Below are 15,810 nucleotides of genomic sequence, written 5' to 3' on the forward strand. Positions count from 1 at the left end.
TTGAAAATGTCTGGAGACGGTTTTGGTTGTCACAGCCTGGCAGGGTCATTCAGAGACCAGCCATTTCTCCAGCCTTGGCATTAGCCTTCAGCTTGGCTCTCACGGGTCTCCCCATGTGTGTGAGCACTGTCCCAGTCAGCTGGCTCTGTATGGAGAGCTTATTCCAGCCCTTCAATGGCTCTCTCATTTCCGGGGTCTCACTGCTAAATTTCTGTCTGTCTTCTGCTTGCCCCAACCAGGGCCACAAGCTCAGGCTAGAAGAGCTGTGGGTTGTCCCTGTTCACATTCCACCTACTTTGCTACTTTTCCTGATAACGCAGTGGTGTGTTTTCACCTTCTGCCTGAAATCCAGACTGCCCCCTCTGGCAGCAAAGCTGCTGATTTTCCAGTCAGCTCTGCCATTCTCACCTGTTGAGTGGGGATGGGAGAGTGGCCACAGGCAAGGAGATCACAGATTCCTTCTGATCCCACCTGAAGAGCTAGCAATTCTTCATGAATAAATTATTCTCAATTTGTAGTTTACCTTTGGTTAATTTCCAGAGACCTTAAACCATTGCTTTTGACAATTTTGTCCAATTTTAGACTTGTTTTTGGAAGAGAGGATTTGCCAACCTCTTCAGTCTAGAAGTCTCCCCACTACTTTGGAGTTCAAGTTTGCATCATAAAACCTGGCAACTTTAGGATAGTCATGTTCACCCCTGAAGGGGGTGAACAGCGTCCTTGAGGATACCTGGGTCCATGATTCTCTAGAAAGCAGAGAAAACTAAAGGTAAAAGTTCTTTGAAAACTGTAGGCCTTCTCCTACCAGCAGTCAAGCAAGTATTTTCTATCTTTCATTCAGAACAACTGATTCTGAGGCCCCAATAGGGTTCTGATCCATGGGGAACAAGTCCCTCAAAGCTGGTGGGTTTAATCCCCAGAGAACTAGCTTCCTGAGGTCTTACACTGTGAGAGCTGCTCTCTCTAGCATGTTGGTCTCCCCATTCTCTCATCTTTCCACTGTATGTGCACACACACACACACACATACTCCTGTGTGTGTACATAGATATACTGGCAGTTTGCTTTCTAGAGCAATCCAACTCAGGCTTCAGTAAGACCAATAACTTATATCTGAGGTGCCCCAGTCTAGGCCCTGGATAGGGCTATTGAAGACATTCTCCTCCAAGCGCCAAAAATCCAGGGCCACACCTTGTTCTTCATGCAACTGATTTATGTTGAAGCACCTGCGATGGAGCCCAGCACTGTGCCAGGGGCTAGAGACGTGGCGGTGAACATGCCACAGTACCCACTGTAGGGGAACTTTCAGTACCACGGAGCAGACACAAATAAATAAGTATTTACAATAAAGTGTGATGAGCATAATGGCAGGAGAGGTACAGGCTGTTTGTCAGTAGGAACTCCGCTAAGATGGAACGCTTGGGCTAGACTTGGGGGATCGGAGATGGCTCCTTGGAAGAAGTCATGTCTGCACCGAGACTAAGGAATGAGTCAAGAGTCAGGCGGGCAGCTAGCTTACGCTGTGTATGATTCCCGAATGACCAAACCAAGGTAAGATTAACTCACCTCCCACCCACTCACCTTATTTCCTGATCACCCTCTGCTTTGCTTCCTGGCCTCACCCTGCCTGTATAATTTGGTTTGTGATCTTCCAGGAATGCCAGCTGATATTAATATTGATTTGAGCCAGATAGATTTAGAAAGGTAAGTATCTAGCTGTAAAAACAATCCTTGGCCTGGTGATTGAGAAACAAACTCCCAAATTTCCTGGCAGCTTCTGAGTGTGATATGTAAAACCAGTTGACAGGGCGTCTCTAGAAGAGATTCATGCCTCTGGTGGGGGCTGGACTAGATAACCCTGAAATTCTAGTCCTGAAATTCTGCCCTTGAGTAACTGGGTGATGTTGGGCAAGTTTCTTAATGTCTCTGGGCCCCCTTGTTTTCTTTATTAGTAAAAAGAGAGGGATAAGTCAGTCCCTAGTTGCCTTCCGCCTCTAATATGGAGTTAATCAAGTTATTGGCAAAGCTGGATAGAAATGCTCTAGAATGGGTGGTGTCACAGAAACCATTCTGAGAACGACTCTGCCTACAGTGCAGAGTAGAGTTTAGGAACAGAAGTAGAGGGCTTGCAATCTACCCTAGCAGCTCTCCCAGCTTACCCCGGACGTCTCTCATAGGTCTCTCTCCTACATGTGGTTGAAAACATTGTGTCTCTGTAGATTGTACCTGTTTATAAATGTTATTGATTGAAGTAAATCGATGTGTCTCTAGGGACAGACAGCAAAGGGCACACATTGCTTCATATCTCCACACTTACTACTCTGCCAAGTTACGCTACATTCCTCTGTCTTACTAACTAGCTTTCCTGGAAGAACTCCTGCTTCTAACTGGGACGAGGGAAAAACCTGTAGGAAGTGAGGTAGACCCACTCTAGGGCCCATTACAGGGGTCCAGACACTATACGGAAGTTTAAGCCAAACGCACAGGTGGCCACTAACTCCAATATATGCCAAGTCCTGAAAAATCCCACAACAAATGTGACTCAGAAGTCTTGGCTGAATATGAAAGTCTTGAGTATGCTTGAAGAGTTAACCCAACTTTTCCAGTTTCCAAGTTCCAGTTTTGGAATAAACAACTTCCCTTTTAACACTGCCACTGGGAGTGGAAGATGGTAGACAATCTTTCCATTCATTGTGAGCCCCGGGTTCTTGTATGATCCAGGGAACAGGGGAGGGGCGGCCCAAGAGTGTCAGACTTCCGCAGCCAATAGTGTGTGTGTGTGTGTGTGTGTGTGTGCACGCGCGCATGGGCAGGGGATGTCAGGTTGGTTTTCATATCATTTGGGGAAAATTAAATGCGAATAACTGAGCTGTTCGTTAGTGACAAAGGTACAAGCAAAATTTTACCACAGGGCCATTCTAACCCGCCATTGGTGATGTCTTTTTGACTGTCCAGGAGAAGAGAAAAGTACCTTATAGTAAGCGTCAGTCACTAGCTCTTTCAAAGTGAGAGTTTCTGCTGTCCTGGGTTTGAAGGCCCTCAGTAAGATGGGTGAAAAAATCGAGTAATACTAGCATCCAACATTTAATGAGCCTTTTTTATGTGCCAAGCCCTGGGCTAAGTGTTTACATAGAAATGTTTACACACATTATCACCTTGGAGCTTGTGAAGTGTTATTTCTCCTGTTTTGTAGAAGAGGAAACAGACTCAGAGAGGTTATATAACTCGTCCAAGGTCACACAGCCAATAGTCTTGATCTGAAGCAAATTTGCCTTGAGAAAGTCATCGAACCCTTGTCTCTGGATGACATTCTGCACTTTGATCATGAGCAAATACCAGGAGGTCACTGCCCGTCAGTCTAGGAGGGTGGTCCTTCCACGTTGGAACGCTCCACTGTTCGTGCTGCAACTAAGCAGCCACTTGTGCTGTTTTGTGAGGGTTCCTGACACCTCCTCTTCTCAGACTGTCATTTCCTAGATGTCACTGTGTATAGTGGTAAGATGAGGATTACTATATCTTGCCTCTCAGAGTAGCTTTGAGGCTTGAGAGAGGGAGTGTCAGCGAAGAGCTTTCCTCGGAGCAGGGCATCGCGATAAGCTTAGGATAGACAGCGTTTTGAACATGATCAGTCCTCTTACCAATTCCTTGTTCCTCCACCATGTATATTTTTATCTCTGCTTCTTTTCTCTAAGTCAATTTCCCATCAAAGTTATGATCCCATACTTTTTTTTTTTTTTGAGGAAGACGTTGCCAATCTTCCCCCCCTTTTTTTTCCCTCCCCAAAGCCCCAGTACATAGTTGTATGTCCTGGTTGTAAGTCATCCAAGTTCTTCTCTGTGTGACGCCGCCACAGCATGGCTTGATGAGGGATGTGTAGGTCCATGCCCAGGATCTGAACCATGAACCCCGGGGATCCCCGAAGCAGAGCACGTGAATTTAACCACTTGGCCACGGGGCTGGCCCGATCCCATACTTCTTTTAAAACTGGACTTTGGAGTAGGCTTCCAAAAATTCAAAGTAACTTCATCTACTCGATTATCACATATGCACATTGTCTAACCACTGCACTCCTCTCATTCCAGTTAAACTGCAATGGTTTGCAAATCCACAGACATGGGATTCGTTGCCCCTGTATTGATCATTTGTTTTAAGGAAACAAATGGGAAGCTGGGGACACTAGAGGGTCCTATTTCCATAAGAGGGATCTGCAGCTCTGGTTAGAATCAAGCTCACCTTTCAGTCTTTGTTCTAGAGATTGAAACCTATCCTTGACAACGTGTGCAGAAGGGGAAAACATGTCCTAGATTGTCCTCCCCACGTTCTCCAGCCTAGAAATTCCCACTGGTCATTCGAGGCGCCCTGTAAGCATCCTCTCCTCCAGGAAGCCTTTCCTGAATCCCTCTCATGTGAGGTGACTCTCCTCTCAGCACCCACAGCTTGCGCGCTTCTCATCCTTTATTGTCATCGTGCCTGATGATCTTGCCCTGTAGACTCTGTGCTCCTTGAGGGCAGCAACATTGTTTCCATTTCTGTACCCTACCCATAGCACCATGCCCTGCTCATAGGAAGTGTTCAATAATGTTTGTGGAATGAATGTCGCATAGTTATTTGCTTCCTGACGGGAAGGTGAGTTTGGCGGGCGTATTTTCCCCTTCTAGCAATATTGTTTATATTGTTCCTGAGCAGATAACCAGGGAATGCTGGATTGTACATTTAGCAAACCTCACCTGTGCTGACCCTGAGGGCTCGTCTGTTTTTCCCATTTTACCTTAAGGTTTTTTCATACCTTAAAGCAAATGAACAAACAAGAAAAACACACACACAGAGCACACATGCACAGGCACACATGTGCTGTTTTATGGTTTTCCCTTATTATACAAGCAATATGTGCTTATTGTAAGACATTAGAACACACGAAAACAAAAAAGGAAGAAATAGTAATGAGCATAATTCTACCACTCAGAGATAACCATGATTAATATTTTTCTAACCATACATGCAGACTTTTCTTTATGCATGCGTATACTTTAAAAATGGGTCATAGTGTTTCTATGATACTTTTTTTCTCTTAATATATATTTAAGTGCTAAATAACCTTTTATGTCATATTTAGATCACATAGTTTCTATTGTATTAATATGCCACATTTTGTTTATTCTTGACTGGCTGCAATCTTTCCAATTTTTAGCAATTATCCACAGCACTCCAAGGTGGTTAAATGTTTTGCTCGTTATTTTATTATTACTTTAGGATACATTTTTGATAATAAAAATGCTGGTCCACTGGACATGCATAATTTATGCGGGTTTTTAAACTTTTTTACAAGCTACCAAATTACCCTTAGGCCCCACTCTTAGTGTCTGAGTGTCCAGGTCCCCCTGGACACTTGCATGAAAAACAAAGCAAAGCAAACAAGGTACTTGGTCACTGCAAAGTCGTTCTTGTTTTATTTGGCGTTTTATTCACCTGCTGGTGAACAAATTTCTTTTTGTATGTTTATTGATGCTTATCTCGTTGGCAAAGTGAGTAGTCTCATCTTTTGTTTATTTTTCTGTTGAATAATTTGAATGCTTTGTTTCACATGGGAATTAGATCAAGACTGGAAATCTCTTGGACTCAAAGCCCATTTCATAATGTGTTAAATGAAGTTTTGCGCATGTGTGTGTGAGTAGGTGTGTGCCCATGAGCAAGGCATTTATGAGTAGAAAAGACTTTTCTGGGGTTACTCTGCTTATTAAAATTAATGTTTGATTTACTAAAGTTCTAATTAAAAACATATTTTTTCTTTAATAATTTGTTCATTTTATAGATCTTATGTTAGCCATAAAATCTAGCAAATTTTTTCAGTTTTTAAGGGGGAGGGGTTAATATTTGGTTCTGCTGATTAAACTCCCTTGAAAAATTTAAACCGCATTCGTAAATGTAACATATTTCATTTTCTTTTAAAGTACATCGATTGTGTGACTGAGAAACAAAACTTAAGTAAGCCTCATAAACCAATAACAGCATATAAATATGGCAAAGTCAAGTTATCTTAAACTTGCTGATAAGTTTATGAATTTAGAACACTTTTTTTAATCTTAAAATCACAAGTCTAATAAATACTCATTATACATTTTAAAATTGGAATTATAAGGTGAATCAGTTAGTCTGTTATGCTAAATTGTTCTTTACTATGCCAAATTCTCTTATAAGTACAGTACTTAAAATACTATATACAAAATATACTACAAAGCTATAGTAACCAAAACAGCATGGTACTGGCACAAAAATAGACACATAGATCAATGGAACAGAATTGAGAGCCTGGAAATAAACCCACACATATGTGGATGGCTAATTTTCGACAAGGGAGCCAAGAACATACAATGGAGAAAGGAGAGTCTCTTCAATAAATGGTGTTGGGAAAACTGGACACCCACAGGCAAAAGAATGAAAGCAGACCATCATCTTACACCGTGCACAAAAACAAACTCAAAATGGATTAAAGACTTGAATGAAACACCTGAAACCATGAAACTTCTGGAAGAAACCAAAGGCAGCATGTTCTTTGACATCAGTCTTAGCAGCATATTTTCAAGTACTGTGTCTGACTGGGCAATGGAAACAAAAGAAAAAGTAAACAAATGTGACTACATCAAACTAAAAAGCTTCTGCACAGCAAAGGAAACCATCAACAAAACGAAAAAACAACCTAACAATTGGGAGAAGATATTTGCAAACCGTATATCAGATAAGGGGCTAATATCCAAAATATACAAAGAACTCATACGTCTCAACAACAAGAAAAACCAACAACTTGATTGAAAAATGGGCAAAAGATCTGAACAGAGATTTCTCCAAAGAAGATATACGGATCGCCAACAGGTACATGAAAACATGTTCAACATTACTAGCTATCAGGGAAATGCAAGTCAAAACTCCAAGATATCACCTCACTCTGGTCAGAATGGCTATGATTAACAAGAGAAGAAACAACAGGTTTTGGAGAGGATGTGGGGAGAAGGGAACCCTCGTACACTGCTGGTGGGAGTGTGAACTGGTGCAGCCACTATGGAAAACAGTATGGAGTTTCCTTAGAAAATTACGAATAGATCTACCATATGATCCAGCTATTCCACTGCTGGGTATTTATCCAAAAAACTTGAAAACACAAATGCATAAAGGTACTTGCACCCCTATGTTCATTGAGCATTATTCACAATAGCCAAGACTTGGAAGCAACCTAGGTGCCCATCAAGGGATGAATGGATAAAAAAGGTGTGATATGTATACACAATGGAATACTACTCAGCCATAAGAAAGGATGAAATCCAGCCATTTGTGACAACATGGATAGACCTTGAGGGTTTTATGCTAAGTGAAGTAAGTCAGAGGGAGAAAGTCAGATACCACATGACCTCACTCATAAGTAGAAGATTAAAACAATGACAAACAAGCACATAGCAACAGAGATTGGATTGATGGTTACCAGAGGGGAAAGGAGGAGGGAGGAGGGGAAAAGGGGTGATTAGGCACACATGTGTGGTGATGGACTATAATTAATCTTTGGGTGGTGAGCATGATGTAATCTACACAGAATTTGAAATATATTATGATGTACATCTGAAAGTTATATAATGTTATAATCCAATGTTACTGCTATAGAAACAAAAATTAAAATTAAAAAAAATACTATATAGCTATAGGGTATCACCAAATTTAATTCAAAATAGTAATAATTCAGGGTTCGGTTTACTTAACCATTTCTTTTTTTTTTTTTGAGGAAGATTAGCCTTGAGCTAACTGCTGCCAGTCCTCCTCTTTTTGCTGAGGAAGCCTGGCCCCGAGCTAACATCCATGCCCATCTTCCTCTACTTTATATGTGGGATGCCTACCACAGCATGGCATGCCAAGCAGTGCCATGTCCACACCTGAGACTCGAACTGGCGAACCCCGGGCCGCCAAAGTGGAATGTGTGCACTTAACCGTTGCGCCACTGGGCCGGCCCCAACCATTTCTATATTTACTTCTAAATCTCCTCAGATGTTTATCCATGAAGGAGGAAATTATTTCCTCCAAAGTAGTTTGACATTGCCCTTTTGGGTAGCTGAGGTTGCCTAGGGACTGAGAATTTCGTTGGGATAAGAATATTTATAGCTGTAGACATTGACAAAACTAAAACAATTTAGTAAGAATTTTGATGTCCTTTATTCAAGGAAAAATAATTCACAGATTGGGGGAGTACAGTGTCTTGCAAGCTGTGGAACACTCTTCCGGTGGGATTTTGGGCAATAGTGAGCTCTACGGAGCATTAGGAGTGCCAATGCCGACACAGTGCCCGATTGGCTGGGGTTGCACATCTGACCTTATTTAGAAAGATGAAGGAACAGGGAAATAAGTATAGAACCCAGAGTTGGCTTGGCATTTGGGGATTGGCTGACTGGATATACTGTGTTTCTGGTCAAGAGTAGAGTACACAGGGACACAAAAGTTTTGCTCGCTGACGTGACACCCTGGGCAGAAGCGGCTCCATCTTGGGCTTAGAAGTTTATTTCAACAACATCTAGAATGAGTTTTCTCACATTGATGGAGGATGAGTATTTCCAGAAGCCTCTTATAACGTCCTGTGCCAGATTAGGGCTGTCACACGAGCCCCTGCCCCTGCACTGGAGTATGTGGCCCCTAATTTTCATGTCTGATTTAGGCCTGCAACCCCCATGCATGTTGCTTCACCAACTGATTGGATCCAATGGATCATCTCCAGTTATATTCTAAGCTGAATTCTTGTCATATTCTTCCTATGTGTAGCGCCACAAGTCTTATAGATATTTGAACGACATCTGTTTGGATTCTGTCAAGTCTAGGTCTGATTCAAGGGTCACAATTCTAAGATCATTCTTGTGACTACACTTTTTCTTTTTGGTCAAAGCAAATAGAACAAGATAAGCATGAAGTTTTACAGTTACTTGAATAAATAATCACTGTCATTTAACCAGGTTTAACTCGACCATAGAGTTCTCCTTTCCTTCTTCTTTTCTTCTTTCTTTTACAAATCACCACAACCACATATTTATCACTTCACTTATAAACGTTGATGCATAAGGCAGCTATTAGCTCTAAGTGGGGAGATGATCTCAGAACTTGAGAATAAAGTTAGAAACAATGTGACTCTCTGAATGTGAAGTGAGTCACCTTAGAAATAACCCCACCCAAGAGGTGGTTTGCTAGTGTCACGATGAAGTGTCATGAGAAATTCCTGAGTTTCATCAGGACAAGACAGGTCCTCAAGAAAGCAGGCCTGGAACATGTGTGTACATCACATGCATGCCCCTGACACACTGCAACAAGTGTGAGTACGGTAGGGTTCTGACAGAAGGATGATAGGTTACATGGAGCGTAGGAGAAGGTAGCCAAAGAGGAGGGCCATGGCAGATGGTCTGCTGCCCTGCCCTGGAGAGAGGCTGTTCTGGCCCTGAGGGCTGCTGCTAACCCTCAGGACCCATGCTTCTAGAGTAGAGAGAGGGCAGTTCACTCAGGTAGTAACTTGATGGAAATATTCTTTAAAAACACCTAGTTCCTTTGTCTCTACACCTGTCCTTACTAAACAGCCTTCTGATCTATAATAGGGACTCCAGGTGTTCTTGGTCTCACTCAAGATAAATTATTACCCTATAAAAATGCCCTAGATAGGTTTTACACCCAGATGTAGCTTTCCTTGTAAATTGAGTTCTTGGTTTATAAATCAGCCTCCTACCAGAGTTTGAGCTTCTTGAGTAATGGCTAGAATTGGATGTAAGGACCTGCAAAGCTGAAATACAGAGTTGGCTGAGGGATCTTTTGCCAGGAAGAGTCCACCATTGGCGTTTAGCCTGAGGCCGTGGCCAATTGACCTCCCCACTGATTTTTCTTTAGCCATACTTTGACTATGAGTCTGGTGAATATAGAATTCAGAACCAGTAGGCTCTGATATCTCTGTGGAATAAAGCTAATTTTGACCTAAGTGGAAAGAAGAGTTCAGATAGGGAAGAAGTTAGTGGCTGTGTGTCCAATGGAAATGCCATCAAGTAGGGAACTCTTGGTGAGTCTTGATGAGGTTTGGGGGATAACTGGTTTCTATTCGTAGCAGAGACAAAAAGAAGATCAGTAGCATTTAAAGTTGCATGTTATTCCTAACAGAGCATGCTCTCCAAGGGGCAGCCCACCGTCTTGGTGAAGCATGTGGACCCTGGAGCCAGCTGTCTAGGATTGAATCCTGGGTCCACCACTTACCAACTGCGTAACGTTGGGCAAGTCACTTAACTTTCTGTGTGTCTTGGTTTCCTTAACTGTAAAATGGGTTGTTGTGAAGATTAAATGAGATGATGTGCATAAAATGATTACCACTGTGTCTGACATGTAGTAAGTGCTACATAAGTTTTTGCAATTATATTGTCATTAAGTGATAGTATATCAATCTTCTAACAATAATTGTGGAGTAGCGTACTTCTCATGAATTAGATGGGAAAGAGAAAACCAACCATCAGCTTGTTAAGAAGTTGGCACAAAGAATGGGAGAAATGGTTAACTAATTCTTAAGTCTGTCATCTTCCGTGAGTAGTAAAGGAAATAGACTTCTATTTGAACCCACTCAGACAGAATTTATTTCTATCAATCATGAAATGCTTACATAGAACCTAACAGGTGCAGGACACCCGTCTGTGTGCCTTACAAATATTAACTCATTTAATCTTCCTTAACGACCTTTGCTGTTACTAACACACCCATTGTACAGATGAGGAACTGAGTGGGAGGAAAGCCGGTGTTCCAGTTGCAGTGTTCAGGCTCCAGAGACACGTGCTGAACCACTGTGCGATGCTGCCCAGCTCCCCCGTGAGACAGGGTGGCAGCTGCAGAGTAGGGAAACTAAGAGGCTGCAGCCAACACCAGCAGACAGCTCTGGGGCCAACCATTTCTCATCTGTTTGCCTTGTTAAATTTTTTCCTTCATCAGGTTGGTGTAAGAGAAGAAGTTATGGCTTTCTTTACCCAAATCAGGTTTCAAGTGTGCAGAATTTAATTTTCTTATTAGGATAATAAAGCTGGGAAAAAATAAACCACCTGGGGTCACCAGGCCACTGCACTGCCACAGCTTTCTACTGAAGCCATATCAAGGATAACCAGGTCACTGTCAGTCATGTCAGCCAAAGGAAGGTCTGTAAGCACTTATTACACTTGACATTTTTTGCTGGTAGTAAGAATTAAATTTGTAAATTCCTGATTAGTCTGTAGTGGGTTTCATTTTGAAAGTGTATCACTGGGCTTGGCAAAGTTTCTTCTCTTTCTAGAACTTCTGGAGCTACAAAGACTAAGTTTACGAAGTGCAGTGTTTGCTGATAAGAAATGAAGGAGGGCAACTTCTCAAGCCAATGAAAACTCCGTGTTGCTCTTACCTCCATTTGAGTAAGTCTCACACTTACTCGAGTAACAGAATTAATACACAGGGACTGCGTCTTTGTCTTGATGTTCTTGGCACCTCACACGATGCCTGGCGTGTAGCTGGTGCTCAGCTGTGCTTGCTCCGTTCAGTTAAATCTGGCAGTGCAACAGGAACGCACTAGGTTGAATGCTCACCAGTGAGGAAAGACACGGAAACTAACAGCTGAAATCTTAACAGCAATGATCTTTGGGTGGTGAGATTCTTATGCCTTCTATTTCCTTCTTTATACTTGTGATATTTCCCCAAAACCACAGCTTTAGTCTTTGCAACAGGTGACTTGCTTACAGAACTAACAGAACCCTTTTCTCTATCTCATTCCTTTTGAAATTGTGGTTTTTATTTTTACAAATCCATATTTTTACAAAAATGTTATGGGCACACAGACAGTCAAATGGTTGCTATGAAAAGTAACAGGCTCCCCCTCCCTCTCTCTCCTTCCACTTCACAATCCACTGAGAATATCACTTTGGATTCTTTTAGTCGATAATTTTGGTGTTTAGCGCCATATGTCAAATAACATGGTTATGCTGCCTGTGTTTGATTTCGGTATTTTCCATTGATTCTCTCTGTGGGGGATGAGACTTCAGCTTGTTTTGCCACCACTCCCACCCCACCACCCAGGCACATTCCAATTACCCCCATTCTTCCAGCTGTGCAGAAATTGGCTGGATTGATACTCAGTGTTGACATTATACCAACTCTGTGAATAATTACTTCTGATTCCCTGAACAACATTTAATTTTCTCTAGAGTTAATAATTATGTTTTTTTATTTGCTTAGTTTTTGATGTTCTTACCACTAAATCAAACCCCTCCCCCCACCACCATTTTATAAATCACCTCTCAGGATGTTCAAACACCTTAGATATTCTATAATTTTATTTTCTAGAACCATTTATTGGACCTCTGGAATTGCTCCAATCTGAACTGATTTCTCCAGGCCTGCACAGAGCTGTCGGCGTGGGGTTTCTCTTCACTGTTATCCTAGGGATTCCTTTTGCCCTTTTCCTACGCTGGACCACAGTTGCCTGGATCCTCATGTCTTCCTTTGGTTAAGTCTGTCATTTTGGAGTAGCTTCCCAACAAAGGATGCAAGGGAGATAATATTTCTGAGAATTTCCATGTCTGAAAACATCTTTTTTTATTTTATGTTCATGTTTAATTGATGTTGGCTGGATGCAAAACCCCAGAATGGAAATCTCTTTCTGAAATTTTTAGGCACAGCTCCCTTCTCTTCTAGCTTCTATCATTGCTGTTGAGGAATCTGATGCCGTTCCAACTCTTGACATTTCCAAAAATCATGTTTCCCTCCCTGGAAGTCTGTGGGATCTTCTCTTTGTCCCTACTGTTCTTTCCTTTCACTCTGATGTGCCCCAGGGCACGGGGAGGGTCTGCTTTCACCCATTGTGCTGGGTGCTCCATGAGCCCTAGCAAGATGGAAATTCATGTCCTTCATTTCTAGAAAACCTTACTGAATTTTTCTTTGATAATTATATCCTCTCCTTTTTGTGCCCTCTTTCTAGAATTCTTATTTGAGGGTAACACTTTTTGTATTGTTTTCTTCTTCATTCCATGTCTTTGCCTTTTTGTTTTAAAGAGAAGTTTCCTCCCACTTAATATTCTAGCCTTTCCATTGAGTTTTCATTTGTGCTGTTCTAATTCCCAAGAGCTCTTTTTCATTCTCTGAATGTTCCTTTTATTAGCATCATCTTCCTGTTTCATGTATGTGATATTTTCTCTTATTTCTCTGAAGATATTGAGAACATTTTGTGTTTCCCCCTTGCATTTTCTGCTTTCTGCAGGTGGCTTTATTCTGTTAGCTCATTTTGGTTTTTATCTTTCATACTTGATGTTTTCTTCTAACATCTGTTGATCCCTATCTCTATTTGCTCACGTTTAAGAGTGGGGAACTAAACAACTGCAGTCGGTGGTGCTTGTCAGTTAAGATCTTCACTATTTTGTTCTGACTGGACTGCTTCTGTGGATCCATGGCTTCAATGTCCTAAACCTTTTTTTTCTCTTGGATTTGTCAGATTCCCTGGCGAAGCTTTTCCAGTCTTCTACCTGAAGGGCATATGTCTGGCTGCCACCATTCTTGTTGCCAAATACAGGAAGCAGGCTGGGCCCAGGGTTTCAGTGCTCATTATGTACATTTTCACTCCATCCCACTTTCAGTGCAATATCCGTGCCCTTGACTCTGCAAATGCCCTCCCACTCTCATCTAGATGCTCATTGTTTTTATCTGCGCTGCCCAGGTGTGAAAGGGACAGTTGCCATACACATCTGGGTGGGAATCTGATGGTCTGTTTCTTAAATAGGCTTTCAAAGAATCCTCTTTTTCTCAGTCCCTCATTAACCCCCAATTCCAGAGATATCTGGTGCCTCAATTCTTGAGCCCTTTGGGAGTTCTTCAATTAAATTGAGTTGCTTCTTAGGTTCTCCATTTCTGGCTTATTGTTTAACAATTTCAATTCTGCTAAATCATTTACCACTTGTCCATTTCCTCTCTACCTCCAAAAATTATGTTGCTATGAGTCTTCTCTTTTTCCTTGTGGACTTATTGTCTTATTTTAAAAGGTATTTACTATCGATAGGGGGTGGGACCAAGATGGCGGAGTGAGTGGTCTTCTTTGTCTCTCCCCCTTTGAATCTACAACTAATTGGACATTCACCGATTAGCAAAGGATATCCAGATAGCATCTCAAGATGCCTAAGAGACTCGTGCTGCTGTACATCAGAAGATGGACGGGAGGAGGTGGAAATAGGTGAAAACTCTCCTACCCCTGACCCTTGGACAGCCTAGCACCTGCAAGAGGCTCTCTTCCAGTGGACTCCCCCATAGCATTGCCATGCACCAAGGGCGGGAGTGTGCACTCCCCAATGGAGCGACGGTGGAAACAGGTGACAACAGCCCTACCTAAGCCCCCCGCAATTACACCTAAGCCCAGGGGGAATCTCCAGTGTCCCGCACCCACCGGCAGGGAAGGTCTCTGCTCGCCATTAGCAGGGAGGCCCCGCTCAGAAACCAGAACAAAAGAAAGCTCCCAGCGAGCAGATTCCCCGGCATGGCACCAGCCCGCCAGCTGCTGCTGGGCCCACGGTCTCCGGCGCACCGGTCGGTGCACGGGGCGCCCAGACTTCCCATGGACGTGCTTGGGGACAGGGTTGGAGCTCCAGCGCCTGGCTCTGCAGCCTGAGGGGAGGCTCCGGGGTCCCCCCCCCCGCAGGGAAAGCCTCTGCTCGCCATTGGCAGGGAGGCCCCTCCCAGCATTAGGAGCACCAGGAAGCTCCCTAGAGCAGAATTACCCGCAAGACAGCAGCTTGCCAGCCACCGCCAGGCCCACGGACTCTGGCCGTGTCCCAGACGAGGCAAGGGGCTCCCAGAGATCCCGTGAGAGTGGTGTGGGGCAGAGTGGAGCTCCGGTGAAATGGCTACATGGCCCAGGGGGGAACTCCAGGTTCCTACAGCAGCCTCAGTGAAAACCTCTGCACAGCACTAGTGGAGGGGTCCCGACTGACAATCACAAGGGGGGAAGACCCTGGGGCAAAAGTAGCACAGCTAGGTGAGTTAACGACAGACTGCAGAAGATACCCATAGCTCTGCTGGGACCTATAGTGGACAAGTGTGATCTTGTGGGCTCTGTCAGTGACAAAGCTGCAATTATAGATGATCCTGCTCCCGGCTGCTGGGAAAGCCCATAACACCGCTGCAGACCCCAAGGAGGGAGCGTGTATAAGTGGGCTGCAACAGTAGGCACCAGCAGCCTGAGGCCCCCCTTATGATTGCCCCCAACCGACGAGGGACCCCACAGGACCACTGTGACTATGAGGAGGTCCTCATAAAGATAAAGAAAGACAAAGAGGGGCAGTATATAATGATAAAAGGGACGCTCCATCAAGATGACATAACACTTATAAATATATACGCACCTAACACAGGAGCACCAAAATTCATAAAGAAACTATTAACAAAACTAAAAGGAGACATCAGCAGCAATACAATAATAGTAGGGGACCTCAACACCCCATTAACACCAATGGACAGATCATCCATACAGAAAATCAACAAGGTAATTATAGAATTAAATGAAAAATTAGATCAGATGGACCTAATAGATATATATAGGACACTTCATCCAAAAACAGCAGGTTACACATTCTTCTCAAGCGCACATGGAACATTCTCAAGGATAGACCATATCTTGGGAAACAAAGCAAGCATCAATAAGTTCAAGAGGGTTGAAATAATATCAAGCATCTTTTCTGATCATAATGCTATGAAACTAGAAATCAACTACAAGAATAAAGCTGGTCAAGGGCCAAAAATGTGGAGACTAAACAGCATGCTACTGAAC

The sequence above is a fragment of the Equus quagga genome, chromosome 1 (assembly GCF_021613505.1).
Source record: "Equus quagga isolate Etosha38 chromosome 1, UCLA_HA_Equagga_1.0, whole genome shotgun sequence".
NCBI lineage: Eukaryota > Metazoa > Chordata > Mammalia > Perissodactyla > Equidae > Equus > Equus quagga.